The sequence below is a fragment of the Sabethes cyaneus genome, chromosome 1, assembly GCF_943734655.1.
Source record: "Sabethes cyaneus chromosome 1, idSabCyanKW18_F2, whole genome shotgun sequence".
Taxonomy (NCBI): Eukaryota; Metazoa; Arthropoda; class Insecta; order Diptera; family Culicidae; genus Sabethes; species Sabethes cyaneus.
Genome location: NC_071353.1, coordinates 130,929,404 through 130,944,905, shown reverse-complemented (window position 1 = coordinate 130,944,905; position 15,502 = coordinate 130,929,404). Strand labels below are relative to the sequence as shown.

Here is a 15,502-nt window from a genome sequence, read left to right as displayed (position 1 = left end):
GCGTGATGATGTGTCGACTGAGCCAAAGTTTCCGTGATCAAGTGCGGCGGACAGTCCGTGGTGCGGTAGAACTCCGGACTACCGTGGTCGAAATAGTAAATTTCCATGTTTTCGAACTGCGGACTAACTTCGTCATCCTGTGCAGGACAGTTAGGTTCCGCCGCCGCTGGGCAGCACTTTTGATTAAATTTGAAGAAAACACGTTTGAGATTTTTTCGCAAGTTGGGTTGTGCTGGACGCTCCTTCGCTGGACACGAGGAACCGCAAGAACCGCCGCAATGGGTTCGAGTGTAGATGTTCCTGTGCGCAGCCGGAGGTCGTTTGGATTTGGTTGATTTGGGAATCAAGCGGAATTCGATCTTGCTGGGGGATTTGTTGAGCAGGTTGGAAGGAACCCTCAGTTCGTAGTACGGAAGAATTGTCGACTCCGAGGTTGTAGAGCGGTACTCGCTGGTGGTGTTGGTTTGATTTTGGTCAACGCTAGTGTCTCCGTTTTGTTCGAGCATGATTGGATTTTTTTTCCGTCACTGATTTCAACTCGAAGTTTTGAGAGATGTCAAAGTCACTGCGGCCTACTATGATCAACTTTTTGGGTTAACAGTTGGGCTTGGGAGCCGAAGCTAGTGTTCTATTCCAATGTAAAACAGTTCTGAATTTAAAAGACCAAAAACGAATTTTTTTATATGATTTATATGATCACCCAAATCCCAATTAGTATCTATATTTACTACAGATGAAACAACATAATTACGCCATTCATTTAATGCGTCGCAATTTACTCTGATCTGCGCTCGGAATTTTGTGGAAAACGCAAATCTCATTCATCATATCTACCTACAATCGTCAGTAAAAGTCATAATTCAATCAACCTTTGTATCAGCTGTAAAAATGATACTATTCGCAGAGAAACAGCAGTCTCGTCAGCAGCGGTTTTTGTTGTGGTCTGGGTCATAAAAGAACCCCGCGCACAGGTACGAAAGTCAGTTTATTTTTAAATACAACAAAACATGTACCTAGCTCAGCTTCAGCAGCAGCGAGGATTTGGCTTTGGTATGTTTTCACTTGGCTGGTGAAATATTAGGTACCTAGAATAGCGCCGAGTTCGATAGTTTCATAAATTGATGATCAGTGCGGACAGAATAAAAATAGAATCTCAGAGGGTTAATCTGTATATCAATCTATTTATAGAGAAGGTAAGGTTTTGTTATTGTATAGGGGTTATCGAGAATTGTAGAAATATTTGGATTTTAACGTAAATCCGTAAAATTAAATTCTGTATGTTGTTTACTGACCAGAAAGTTTAAAATGACAACCGGAAAGTTTTCCTTTCTGGCACGCCCACTTCGTCTTATTCCTACGTGATAAATAGTTTCGATGATCGGTTGTAAATAAATGTTATTTACACTGATCTTTTGTAGCTTTCGACAAATTGAACCATCCAATTGCCATTGTCAAACTGGAAAAGCTTGGCATATGTATCCCGTTGCTGCATTGGTTTCGTTCATACCTATCCGATCGGCACTTAATGTTGGATATTGAAGGCAGTCTCTCAGGATCGTTCACTGCTTATTCCGGAGTCCCACAAAGCAGCTATCTCGGTCCTTTAATATTCCTTATCTAGTTCAGTGACATCAACTGAACCTGATTAAAAGTTCGCGTTTCTTGTTTGCAGACGACCTCAAGTTGTACTCAAAAGTTGAAAATCTATCCAATGCCGCTGTCTTTCAGAAGATATCACTGATCTTTGCGAAATGGTGTGTCTACAACCGCATGAGGCTAAACCCCAACTGATGTTCTAGTCACCACATTTTCCTAGAAAGTTGAGTTCATTCACTTTTGACTACAGGTTGTCACGTCGCGAAAACTTCGTCAAGGATCTAGGTATACTGCTCGACTCTAAACTTACTTTCAAACAACACATCGCGTTCATCGAGGACCAGGCCTGCAGAAACCTTGGGTTTATCATGCGCATCGGCAAGAACTTCAATGGTTACTGCTTGAAAGCTATTTATTGTTCATTAGTTCGCTCCAATTTATAAAATTACACTCCAGTTAGGAGTCCCTACTATCAAAACGGAGTTAGCCGAATCGAGTCAGTGTAGCGGAGATTCGTTTGCTTTGCTCTTCGAAGACTTCCGTGGAATAACACCTTCCAACTGCCAAACTACGAACAATGCTATAGACTCATTGATCTAGACCCCCTACAACTAGACCTAGCGGCGTGATGTGAATAGACCGATAATTGTCCCCGATTTGTTGACCTCGCGAGCGGATTGCCCGTCTATACTAGAAAGCCTTGACATACACGTCGGAATTGGCACCTTGCGCAATAGCTCCTTTCTACACGTACACGTGACAGAACTAGCTGTTCAAACTATTTTAATCATATGAAATCATTAGATGTAGTCATTAAATTGTTTAAATAGTTGGAATTTTGTCAATATTTATGAAAAATTTGCAACTGTTCGGAATTAGGCACTGTTTTGAAGATGGTGCTTGCACGGTACGTAATTTTTAGGTTAAGTTTATCATTTGGGTCACAAGCCCTGTTGATATTTTGTGTACAAACAAACAAATTCCGGCCAGTTTCGATGCGAACACCATTCTAGCAACATGTCTGGCTCATCGTAAGATCTCTGCTCCAGCTACCTAGTTCTAGCTGTTCTAGTTAGCTATAGTTCTGCAATTTGACGGAAGCTCAGAATATTTTATTGCAAATGGTTTTGAAGTTCATACCCACTTGTGCTGTGCAGGCCATAGAAGATTGTGAGCGTCTTCAATCATCGCTTGATGTATTCGCTGGTTAGTGTAGAAGAAATAAGTTATCGCTTAGCACTGACAAATGTGTAGTGATCACTTTTCATCGCATCTTAAGGCCTATCACTTTTGCATACCAAATTGATGATGTCACACTCTCGAGAGTAATTCTGGGCATTCGATCTGGGCATCCTGCTAGACACGAAACTTTCATTTAACTCACACCGCTCAGCTGTCATCTCCAAAGCGAGCATCCAATTGGGTTTAGTCTCAAAAATTGCAAAAGATTTGACTGATCCTCACTGGCTAAAGGCTCTATATTGTGCCTTTGTACGCCCTCTTTTGGAAACCGCTGCTGTAGTTTGGTGTCCACATCAAGCATTTTGGAGAATCGTTTCATCAGGCTGGCTTTAAAACATTTACCATGGCGCAACCCATCTGACCTTCCTCCGTACCCTGACCGATGTCGACTTCTGGGATTAGATAGGGCATTGTCGTTATCGTCGGGCCACTGTAATGGGACTAGCGGAACAAAGCCCGTGCGAGATACAAATTATGATTAATCCGCTTACCCCATTTTACCTCATGGGTTCGTGAGGCTATGGAAATTTAAAGCTTGAACATGCGATAACTCAGCAAGTAAATGTCCAAGAGATTTGCGGTCTTCTGCAAAAACGTGTATTTTGAGAGCTTCAATGATTGCCTACAACATTGTATACTTGTAAAATGCAACTAACGAAAGCTAAGTATGAAAAACCAATTTTTAAAGATGTTTTAAAGAATATGCCCTATAGTTCAGCACTCGATAAAGATAGAAATTTTATTTATTCAGCAAAGTTGCTTGTTTTTACAATATTTACAACTTGGCCGAAGAAACTATCCCAAGTAACAATTCTAAAGCCACTTGGTTTTACTTGAATTTCATAAAGGTTTTATTGTGGTAATAATCATTACCTCTAGTTTTATTGCGGTATTGAGCAATACAAAAAAAATTCGAGTCCAAACACACTTATAGCTACCTAGAAAATCATAATAAAACTGTTCATAAAGCAAATTTATTGTGGTTGCTTTATTACCACGTTAAAACTTGTTGGCTGCACCACGTCTCTTATAAACTTACCATAAGTGTGGCGTAGCACTTTGCACACCAAGCAAAATTGTTCTTATCGCGGTTGCTTGTCAAACAGTAATAAATCTGTTAGTTTTATAGAGCTATTAATACGGTAACACCCTGACCAAACAGTTTTTCCACAGACTAACAGACGTAACACTTCGAACAAATTTTCTAACAAAACATTGTTTCAATGACACCCCTAAAACTTGGAAAAGACACTAGCATCACCTGGTGCAGTCTTCGCGCTAGGCAAAGCAGCTTGCTATAAATTTAGCAATTCTATAAATTTACTTGTATATTATCTGACAACAGCGCCAGCGCAAGCGAGCGGCGTTCTCGCGCAGCGACTGTAGTTTGTGTCTTGGCTTAAGTGCACATTTGAAATGATCGTTTTTATTGGCGATGGAATGAGGCTTCAGTGTTACGTCTGTTAGTCTGTGGTTTTTCTGTTGCTATTGTGAAGAATACCAAAGTTCAACACCAAAATCATTTTTTTATGCAAAGCCATATTGCCATATTTTAGTATTTTGTTTTAGCTCGCAAACAACAATTCATCAAAGCAAAGTGTTTTGCAGAAAGAAAGTTATTATCAATCGGGTTTCCTGTCAGAGGAAGCAACTAAAATGATTTTGCTAGAAATTGAGACTGAATATAACTGAATATTTTCAATTTGTCAAAACAACCAGTTTTCGAAAATTGCAAAATTTCAGTGGCGCGGTGATTTTATCGACCTATCATATGAATATGCACGATGAAATTGAATGCGCACATGCTGCAAACCAATGAAATTGCTTAAAATTTAATAAATATTCTATCGGATATTTTATTCTGGTCGCTATAAACCAAATCGTTCAGAATGATCTGTCAGTAAAACCTAAACTTTTCTGCTCATGGATATATTTTCAATTTGACAAAGCTAGTGAACTTCTTTAGCTGTTGCCAGAAAAGCGAAAAACTTTTTTAAATTATGGCGATGGCTGTCAAGCAGCGAAAGATTAACCGGTTTTATTGCTGTTTTCAGCAGAGCGTGGTACGACTACTTGAGCTTATAACCTGATTCTAATAGCGGTTATGAAAACATTCTGAGGAGTGGGCCGCTTGGTCAGAAAACAGTTTTATAGCGGTCATGCTAATCAGAAAGTTCTGGTGGAGCTCATAGTTTTATTGCCGGTTTTAAAATTATGGTCATGAAAACCACTATACGAACGTAATAAACTTGGAATTGTTACTTGGGATGTCTATATTTATTAACACAAAAAAGTTTTAATTTTCATTATAGTAAGCGATGACGAACTTTTGACAGTTTAAGATTAAGGGGGATATTCATACGAACAAAAATGCTAAAGACCATAAATGATAAAATGAAAGCAAAAGACACTTAGGTAAAAAGTTCCGCTTTTCGCTCTTTTGGGATGGGATATCTAAGCATGCTAAAATCCCTGTGCAATTTTGTGGTTTAATAAACCTAGCAAACTCAAAAGTAAATTCTTAATTGAAATAACCAAAAAGTTTGGTGGAAAATTCAATGAGTACGAGAAGACCCGGCCGTGATCTTTGGCACACTTCTACTCTATGCTATGGTGGTTCAAATGGTGCTGAAAAATCAAGATTTTTAAACTTCATGTACCTTTTTCTCAGAAACTACTCAACGTCTGGATACAAACTTTTTTTTATTTTGTTGGTAGAAGCTTGACAAAGACTTTTATAACTTTTGGGCTTTGTAAACGAAACACAGCCAGAGAAAAAAGCAGACAAAATTTTCTGTTTTCATTCAACTTTTTTTCTTCTTTTTCGTTTTTCTCAAAATGTGTTTCGTCTACAAAGCTCAAAAGTTATAAAAATCTTTGCCAAGCTACTACCAACAAAACAAAAAAAAAAGTTTGTTCCAACACGTTGTGTAATTTCTGAGAAAAAGGTACATAAAGTTTGAAAATCGTGGTTTTTCAGGTGCGGCGTTTTATTCCGTCGAGGTTGTTCCACGCCGCACTGGAATGCTTATGTGTATGATCGTTTTCGGCCACTTCACGTGGTCGGATAATTATTATCAAAATAAGCGAAAAAGACTGCAGAATCAAAATCTGAAATAAAAAATTTATGACTTTTTCAAAAATTTTAGTCGTTTATGTCCCCTTAATATCTAATTGTATGAAAAAATCAAAGATGCAAAATAGTATTTCAAGAAACTTCTCTGAAGACACCTGTAGGAGATATAGTAGGCATAGCTTAGAGTAAAAGTTTATATAAGGATGACAATCCTTGTAAAATAGATTATTAGCATTCGAACAGCTCATGAATAAACCTCGTTTTAATTACTTAGCTACACACCTAAGCAGAAAAACGTCAGGAAAGGCGGGAAAAGACTTTTGACCGTTTTTTTTCAGTGTGGTGCCACCGTGCGGCACCAGGAATAGACCGGTTCAACGTGCTAGATGGATCAACCAGGTTAAAGCCGACTTGCGTGTGTCGAGACGCCCAACGAATTGGCGACGAGTAGCCCAGGACCGAGTACGAAATGGAGGGGAATTCTTGATACGGCAAGAGCCATCCTGGTTCTCGGCTGCTAAAGTAAGTAAGAACTTTCGAAGTGGCCGACGAATTTCTATCTTGGTACGTGAGCGACTAGCGTCGTGAAGTAATAAGACGGATAGTGGCTGCTAACAGGGCCTTCTATGGATTACATAGTCAGCTGAAATCCCGTAGCCGGCAAACGTTCAAACGTGTTCGTAATATTTGAACATATTTGATTTGAATTACGAACCCGTCCGCCATTATGGCTCGTAAAAAGCTAGATAAGATGCTAATTCTCCCGGTTTTTCTATGGCCATGAAGTGTTGACATTGAAAGAGAGCGATTGCCGAAGTATATAAAAATGCGGATATTGTGAAGCGACAAAATGCCGGTTGAGCGACCAGCAAAAACAATATTCTGCAAAGAACCCGACAGAGGCCGATGACTTCACGGCAGACCTCGCACACGTTGGATGTGCGTTGCTGACGAGTGTGATAGAATGACGGGTGTTAGTGGCGATTGGAGGATTGCAACCCAACACCGATAAACGTATTCGCCATTGTTTAACCGTTATGTGTGCGACAAAAAAACACCTTTAGCAGGGCGACAAGGGTACCCGGGTACCCAAAATTGATATTGTTATAACATCAACAATTTTAAACCGATTTCGACGAAATAGGTGTCATTTGATTCGTTTATTTATCTAGTTTTGAATCATTTGGCCATTTGGCCACTAAAAGACATACGGGGCCCGAAAATCCGGAATTCCGACAGAGTGTCCGCTGTGAGGAAGAGAAATGATTGTATTGCAGGAAAATCAGTCATGCGGATATAAAAACTCTAAAAATTCATACAATGTACTATTTCATATAATGAGATGAATCAGGTTGGCCATTCCGGAGTAGGTTCCTGTGGGGTCATGGGTGGCCAGTCCAGGATTGGAGGTAAAACCTAGCAATATGGGTATTAAAGTTCTTGGAATTAGTTCGGTAGGTGATATTTTTTACATTTCGGTGTATTTTGATTGGTTATTTCGAAAATGGTTTCTACGGGGTCACAGATGATACCGCAGGATTCAAGATAATGCTTAGCATTATCAGAACCGTTCAAAACGTAGAACCATCCGTTATACATTTGGACCCAGTTCCGAAATTATCAATCAGTACTAAACTGACCATTTCAGTTCAAAACATCTAAAAGATCCGCTAAACCAATTCTAATATTGGATTAGGCACCCAGCTCGCCATCTGTATCCCTACATGAACCAAATTCTGGAGTGGCTAATGCGATCTAAAGTCACCAATTTATATAATTAGATGAAAAAAGGGTCCACAGTGTCAAGTTCAAAGCTAATAGGTTTACTGAAAGCTGATATTCTTTCAAAACATGCGGCTTCCCACATTTTACCGGATGTTGCTCCGGAATTACCGATTCCCGGGAACTACTTGTCATTTGATGGCCAAACGTTTTATCTAATCAAAACTAGATAAATGTACGAATCAAATGCCACCGGTTTCATCCAAATCGGTTCAACATAACTAAAGTTATGAAGATAGCAAATCATGGGTACCCGGGTACCCTTGTCGCCCTCCTACGTAATAAAAAAATTCAAGTGACTCTCATTGCTAAACCCCTTTATGGATATGCACCAAAAAAACCTCAATTACTTAAGATCAACGAGTTTTACGATGTCGCAAAATTTCAATGACGTATGTTTTAAATTGAATGAGTTATAACTATTTTAAAACTGAAAAGGTACCCGGGTACCCTGTCGCACACAACGGTTAAAATCGTATTTCTTGCAATGATCTCTTGAGCTTACAGAATAGCCATAAGTCGCAGAAAGGCGTATCAGGAAAGTAACGAATCTGTTGAACCACTGCATATTTCCTTTAGAAAAGACCATCAATCAAATGCAAGAAATGTGCTGGAATATTGTCGTAATGAAAATGTCTGTCGCCTGCTGGCCACAACGTCGATCTCTTGTGTCACAACGGTTCACGCAGGCGATTGAGTGTATTCCTGGAGTCTCTAGTATCTAGTAACTGTCCAATTCTGCGTGGGCCTTAACTCTTTTGTCTCTGTGGTACGTACGGCGCTTATTAATGAAAGGAGGGAAAAGCCATTTTCAAAATACCTACTTGTCTGAGACTTCTGAGAGATACTCTTGACGTAAGCTAATATTTAGTAAAGTATCGATCATAGATGGTGTTAGTCTGCACGCAAAATATGCGTGACGATATTTTTTGCGAAATTTCAAATAGTTATATCAGTTTATCTTTGGTGTAATTTTAATGCGCATTCAATTTACCAAATAAATTCACTTCACGAAATAATAGGCAGTTTTCTTAAATATTCTAACATAAAAAACTGTCTCGCGTAGCAGCCTAGACAGAGTTGTTGAGATTTATGGGTTGGTAAGTGTCCAAAAAATGAATGATGTAACCGGTAAAATTCAGTTAAAAACTCTCAACTGTTGGAGTAGCTGTAGCTGTGTTACAGCAGTTGTGCTGTTGAATACAACGGTTAGTTACCTGCATCGTCATCTTTACCGATCGGCTGGAGTCCTCCACCTGCGGTGGCAAAGTCCGCCGGCAGCGGGGTTTCAATCCGGTAGGCTGGATTGGCACTGGGCGGCGATGAAGACGGCGATTCTCGGGCGTTCTCGTGTACTCCTGTGTGCGGATGATAGGCACTATGACTGTCTGTGGTGTTGGTTGGTTGGGGTTATAGTTTAGGTTTTAGATGATTTTTATTCTTCAGGGATTCAGAGAGGAACGCAAGCAAGATATAGTATCGGAAATGCTGTCATTGGTCATGGTGGCAAAAGACAAAAATTATATTACAACCTGGCGCGGGGTTAAGCTTAGTTTCTACAGAATAAATAACGCTGTGTGGTGGATTTATTATGCCTGCTTTTTAGGGACGATAAACTATTTTTGCGAATTTCATTCAAAATAGCTGCAACTCGTTGATATTTTTAAGTCATAACTTTCTACCGTAGCAACAGGGATGACCGCAAACAGTTTACGGTTAATTATCATGTTTATTCGCGGACAATATACTGGTCAAAACCGTGAATATTTACTTCGCTTTTATGACATTTTTACAGCTGGTTACAAATCAAAACGGGAAAATTACCGTTGTCATTTCGCAGTCAAACCTGCTGCAGCTGGCCTATAAAGTGCATTTTAATATTGTAACTGTACCCAGGAAATGACGTTTAACCAGAAGCCGGCATAAGCATTTCTAATTATATAAGCTTATAAGGCATTTAAGCATTTCTAATTTTTAAACATCCATTCTAAATTAATATTACAATTTTCATTATTCACTATTTTCACTGTAAATCTTATTTCTTCTCCTTAAAACAATAAATGTGCAAAAAAGTTAATAAAATAATCATCAACGGGAAAACTTTCAATCAATTATTTTATATTTAGTTTTTATACTGTAATTGACATTCAACTGCTCATTTCTACCCATTAGTGCTTGGATGTCAAGAACGGTCATTCAAATGTTCCGATTTTATTTGGATGTGCTAAATCAGTGAACGTTAGCACAAGCTAAACTTAGTGGGATTATGGTGGACATAACCTTCCTCAACACTAATCTGTGATAGACATATTTTTCACCCAAATACAAAACATCATTCGTATGAAGGTAGAGCATAAGGAGAAAGATAAACACACGTGAGTATAATAAATTATTCGAATCAAACCGTCACTGGTGGCGGCAGCGACTTGCTAGGACAGCCCAACAGAGCAAATTATTCGTCGTTGTTTGTAAAATTTCATGAACCATCAGCTCTTCAGCAAAACAGATCGTAGTAGCATTTACTGAAATACATGCCACTAAGCCTGCTAAGCGATAGAAAATGACATTTTCAGTTCATTTTCCACAACATCAAAGCGCTAATCAGCAGTAAATGGACATTCGAAAGGATGTTTTTTTGCTTCTTTTCGTCCGGACCACCTTGACTTACAAGTTTAAAAATGTCTTACCGCGTGTATGTGTAACTCATGACAAACTGGACAGAACTAAAAGTGGACACAGTCCACCAGCAGAATGGACCAGACAGCAGCAGTGGCTTAAAATAAAACGGATCACGGAAGTGGCTGAGAAATGATATATGCGTTGAAATTTGCCGCCATTAACCGCTAGCGTTTTGTAGTCGTTTGCTGAGAGTGGCAGGAAGAATCTCAACAGGAGGTTAACGTTTATGTAGATGGACCCACCTGGAGATTTGCGTGGGCGGCCTGCAATTTGGAGCAGGAAAATTCATTCAGCCAAGCCAAGTGTATTAAAGCTGAAGTGATGTTGATATACGATGTGACGAAACTAGAGAACTTTGCTTAAAAATATAATAATCGACTTGTGGTTTGCTTTTTGAAACTGAGTCAGGAGCATGAGCAATTCGATTGGAAAGCTTATTACCACTGCTTCTGAGAGAAGGGTAAGTTATTACACTCTCAAACTCGAGGTAGAATTTGTTGCGTTGAACTAATTGGAAAATAGTCGCATTGTAAAAACCTTATAACGATCGTACGTGAGCAGTTTTATATACTTTCCAACACAATAAAATGTTTGCAAGCCTGAATCGAAATAGGAAATTCAGCAGAAAATCGTGTTAATGAGACTGGAACTATTAAAAAATTATTCTGAACCTAAAAGTCTTATAGAAGAAAAAATTTCTGGCCGTCCTACCGGCAAAGGTAATAATCTAACCAAACCGTAACTTTGGTTACCGCGAATTTGACTGTCCGTCTCGTAACCTCGCAGATGATAGCAAGCACAATGAACTCACACTCTGTGTCTGTGTCAATTTTTACTCGACTGTCGACTGTCTTCTGCTTGATGTGTTTCGCATGTGAAAGCTGACATCATTTGGCGTGATTTCGGTTCACAACTTATTCCGCTGCTACTGCCGTAACGTCCGTCGTCGGCTGCAGCGGAAAACCCAGAACAGAACCATTGCAAAACGGAGACCCCATTTGTTTGAGCCATTACCGATGGTGATATTGATGTTTGGCCTAGTGCGCAAAAGTTTACGATTATTTTTATTTTAATCGCGTGTTTATTGGGAGAAAGTCATAGAAAAATATTTCTACAATTTTAATTTTTCTATAAACATTTGTTATTATGCATTCCCTGAAATCAAATAAACTTATACTAAAGAGTTAAGTTGATAGCAACAAGATTTGCATTAACCTGATTGTAATCACGTTTACTCAAACGACTGTTTTGAAATTACGTACCTACACTTTTGTTGGCAAATTTAGTCGATTCTTTTACAAAATTAGCCACCGTAAACAAATTCACCTCTGCGAAAGTGATCGCTCTCATCACACAATTTATTACCGCATTTGTTCAGTTGAGTATTTTTGGCTGATATTTGAATAGCTTTAGGAACGAATAAATTGCGCTAAGAACACAGCAATAAATCGAGATATACGCCTAATATAAAGTAGCGACGAAATATAATACTGTTCGCTTTCGCAATAAAATATGACTACTGGTAGGCATGATTTAGAAGACTTTTCTTGTTAGCGAACAAACCCGAAACGTTTATACGGAAAAATATGGACTGTAAGCTCGACTTTTACTGCCCATGCATTCATACTATATTTGACGTAAAAACCAAAATGACCAAAACGTTTTTTTTGGTCCTATGCATTCTTGACTATGTAATATACATACCCAATGCTCAAACATTTGTTTGTTCGAAAATATTCAAAAAATTTAGGAAAATAGAGCTACTCGGTCCTCTTTTGATTAAAAATCTCTACTAAATTGACAGATTATTCGATTGAAAAAGTATACAGTTAAGATTGTATGGCCTTAAACATTTTTCCCGATAAAAATGCGTTTTCTCAACAATGATGGTGTTGGTCGTTACGTCAACTATGTATCCATGGCCAGTGTAGGTCTCGTAACTTTGTTGCGGTGCTTCGATAGAGCGATGTTACAAATATAACAATATAACAAGACTGCGTCTCACAGATCGGTCGGGAAACACCTGCGGATCCAGATGACCCAGTGACGGTCAAGTAGCAGCCGGATACCGAAAACAGCTGACCTGGTGAAGGCCAGGAAGGTATTGAGTCTGTTCAAGCGTTAGTTGAAACGCATGATTCGCGATGCGCCGAAGAAGGCAGATGTTTCCATCTGGTTTTCCCGAATAACAATGAAACGTCCCAGCTTCCACATGTTTAAGGTCCGAAAGGTATCGAACCGGAATGACAAATAAAACGCGGTGTCCAAACCCACGCCAGGAGTCTTAAATTTTCCCTCCTTTAGTAATTGTAATTCCGATTAATCTTCTGTGGCGGTGCGCAAGAACAGGCCAGGTTTGTTCCTGTGTGTTTCGAGGCAATGCAATCACGAAATCGAAGTAATTCTATTGCGATTGATTTCATTGCGCTAAAGGAGATTTAGCCAGATTGCGCTTTGTAGTTCCGACTTTGCTGCTCCGATATACCCATTCTACAGAAGGAACGTTTACCTATTACTTATTTAAGATTAATTCATTATATCATTGTTTTACTTATTGTTATACGATCGGAACCTATTTCACTACTTGTAGTTCTAGTCTGGGAATCGACACGAATCGTAGCGAAGCTACTCTTGTCTTCGCGAGGATGAGCACGCAGTCCACGTGTAACCATGTCCAGATGAATCCGAACAGTTTATTTAATAATTTATTTAAGGCCGCTTTCGACACAGTAGATCATCGAATACTCGTGCACCAGCTCTCTAAGCTCGTTATATCTGATAGATTGACTTCATGGTTGAGCTCATATCTCACAGACCGTACTTTACGGGTCAAGCTGGCTTCCACAGTTTCTCGTGCATTCAGTAATACTTCTGGTGTTCCGCAAGGCAGTAACCTGAGGCCTTTGCTATTCGCCTTGTACTTTATTTATTTATTTGTTTATTTGTTATTTTCCATCTGGCCACTTGGGCCTACATGAAATTTACTTGGATTGGATGGGGAAAAGCCCCTTTGAGATAGTCTAACATACGCCATTCTCAAAGAGGCATAAAAACACCATCATCTTTTGATCATTTTCAGTATTTACAAATTCGTTTTTACACTACTTACATACAAATACACAAAAATCATACACTTCTTAATAACTAATCAAATTTCTAGTAGGCGTCATACATATTAAAATAATCTTTGTAGTCTTGTATTAAAACTAACACTGGACATGCAAAAATCAAAGTGAACATAGCATTTATTAAAAATAACACTCATCGCCCTTATGGGTTCATTTTGGCCGTATTGAGTACGCTGGTATTGCAGTCTTAGAAAGTCCCATGTTCTTAGGCTTCTAGGCGGAATGTTAATATTGATTTTAGATAGGATGAAAGGCGAATCGATTTCCCCTAGTAGCAGCTTTCCAACAAAAACTGCTCTGGAAATGTCCCTTCTTCTGGCCAGCGTATTCATGTCGAGCAAGCGGCAACGATCAATGTATGGTGGTAACTCCACTGGGTTCTGCCAAGGCAAACGTCTTAGAGCATAGCGCAGAACCTTGATTGAACTGCTTCGATTCTGTTTGACCAAGAAGCCGCGTATGGGCTATAATAATAGCTGAGGATTCCAATACAGAACGAACAAGGCAGAAATACAATGCTCGTAAGCAGTATGGATCATTAAAATCTTTGGCAATTCGTACGATAAATCCCAAATTTCTATTCGCCTGTGCTATAATATGCGAGTACTGATTTCTAAAAGACATTTGTGTATCCAATAGTACCCCTAGATCTTTTATTACTGTTATTCTGTTGAGTTGCTCTTCAGAAAGAGTATAATTCCAAAGAATTAAGTTTTTCCTGCGTGAAAAAGAGATCACAGAGCACTTAGATACACTCAAGACCAGGAGGTTTCGGGAACACCAGTCATGAAAATCATTCAAATGCTGCTGTAGTTCAATGCAATCTGATGTCGAACGTACGATAAGGAAGAGCTTGAGGTCGTCGGAATAGATAAGAAAGCGGCCTGAAGGTATAACTTGGCAGACGTCGTTGAAGAATAATGAAAAAAGTAATGGCCCCAGGTTACTCCCTTGAGGTACGCCCGAGCAGTTTGTGAAACATTGCGATTCATGACTTCCTATTTTTACAGAAAGAGTTCGACCAACAAGGTATGATTTGAACCATTCTACCATGTCGGGCGACCCCCCAAGGCGTTCAAATGCCGCCTTAATATCAGTATACACGGTGTCGACTTGGGCTCCTCCTTGCATACCCTTAATGCAATGGGAAGTAAACTGTGTTAAGTTTGTTGTTGTCGATCTGCCTGGGAAAAACCATGTTGATCCTTCGAAATGTAGGATTTTCCCTCCCGTAATATGATGCCACCAACTAAGATTTCAAGCAGCTAACGACATTGCCATTCTGCTTGGTTCCGGATGCACATTGGTATATGCCGACGATCTAAAGATCTACCTCGTTGTAAAATCTATCGCTGATTGCTACCGATTGCAAGCGCTGTTGGACACCTTTGCTAATTGGTGTAATAGAAACAAGCTCACAGTACGCATTGCCAAATGTGTGGTTATAACATTCCACAGATGTAATACGCCCATCTCATTTGATTACCGGATAAACGGAGCTATTCTCGGACGCGTCGATCAGATCAGCGATCTTGGAGTTCTGTTGGATAACAAGACCATGTTCAATCAGCAGTCATCTCTAGAGCTTCGCAACAACTTGGGTTCATCACAAAAATTTCCCGAAACTTCACAGATCCCCATTGCTTGAAGGCATTGTACTGCGCGTTGGTACGGCCAATACTTGAGAATGTTTGTGTCATCTGGAATCCTCATAACCTGTGTTGGAAAGCCAGAATAGAACGTGTTCAACGAAGATTTGTTCGTATCGCCCTGCGACATCTACCCTGGCGTCTACCTCACAATCTCCCCCGCTACGTAGACCGATGCCAGCTTGTGCATTTGGAGACATTAGAGAGTCGTCGAAGGATTTAACAAGCAACTTTTGTGGCCAAGCTGCTTAACAATGAAATAGATGCCCCGGCTCTGCTGTCCCGTATTGATTTTCGTGCTTCACGTAGACAACTTCGCTCATCAAATTTACTGACAACCAGATTCCATC

The 15,502-nt window shown here is 39.5% G+C and overlaps 1 protein-coding gene across 1 annotated transcript in view; it reads right to left on the bottom strand.

The window, feature by feature from the left end:
• The window catches only part of LOC128746235 (titin-like), a 61,341-nt gene that overhangs the window by 16,881 nt on the left and 28,958 nt on the right, over positions 1–15,502 (bottom strand). The window lies entirely within an intron of this gene.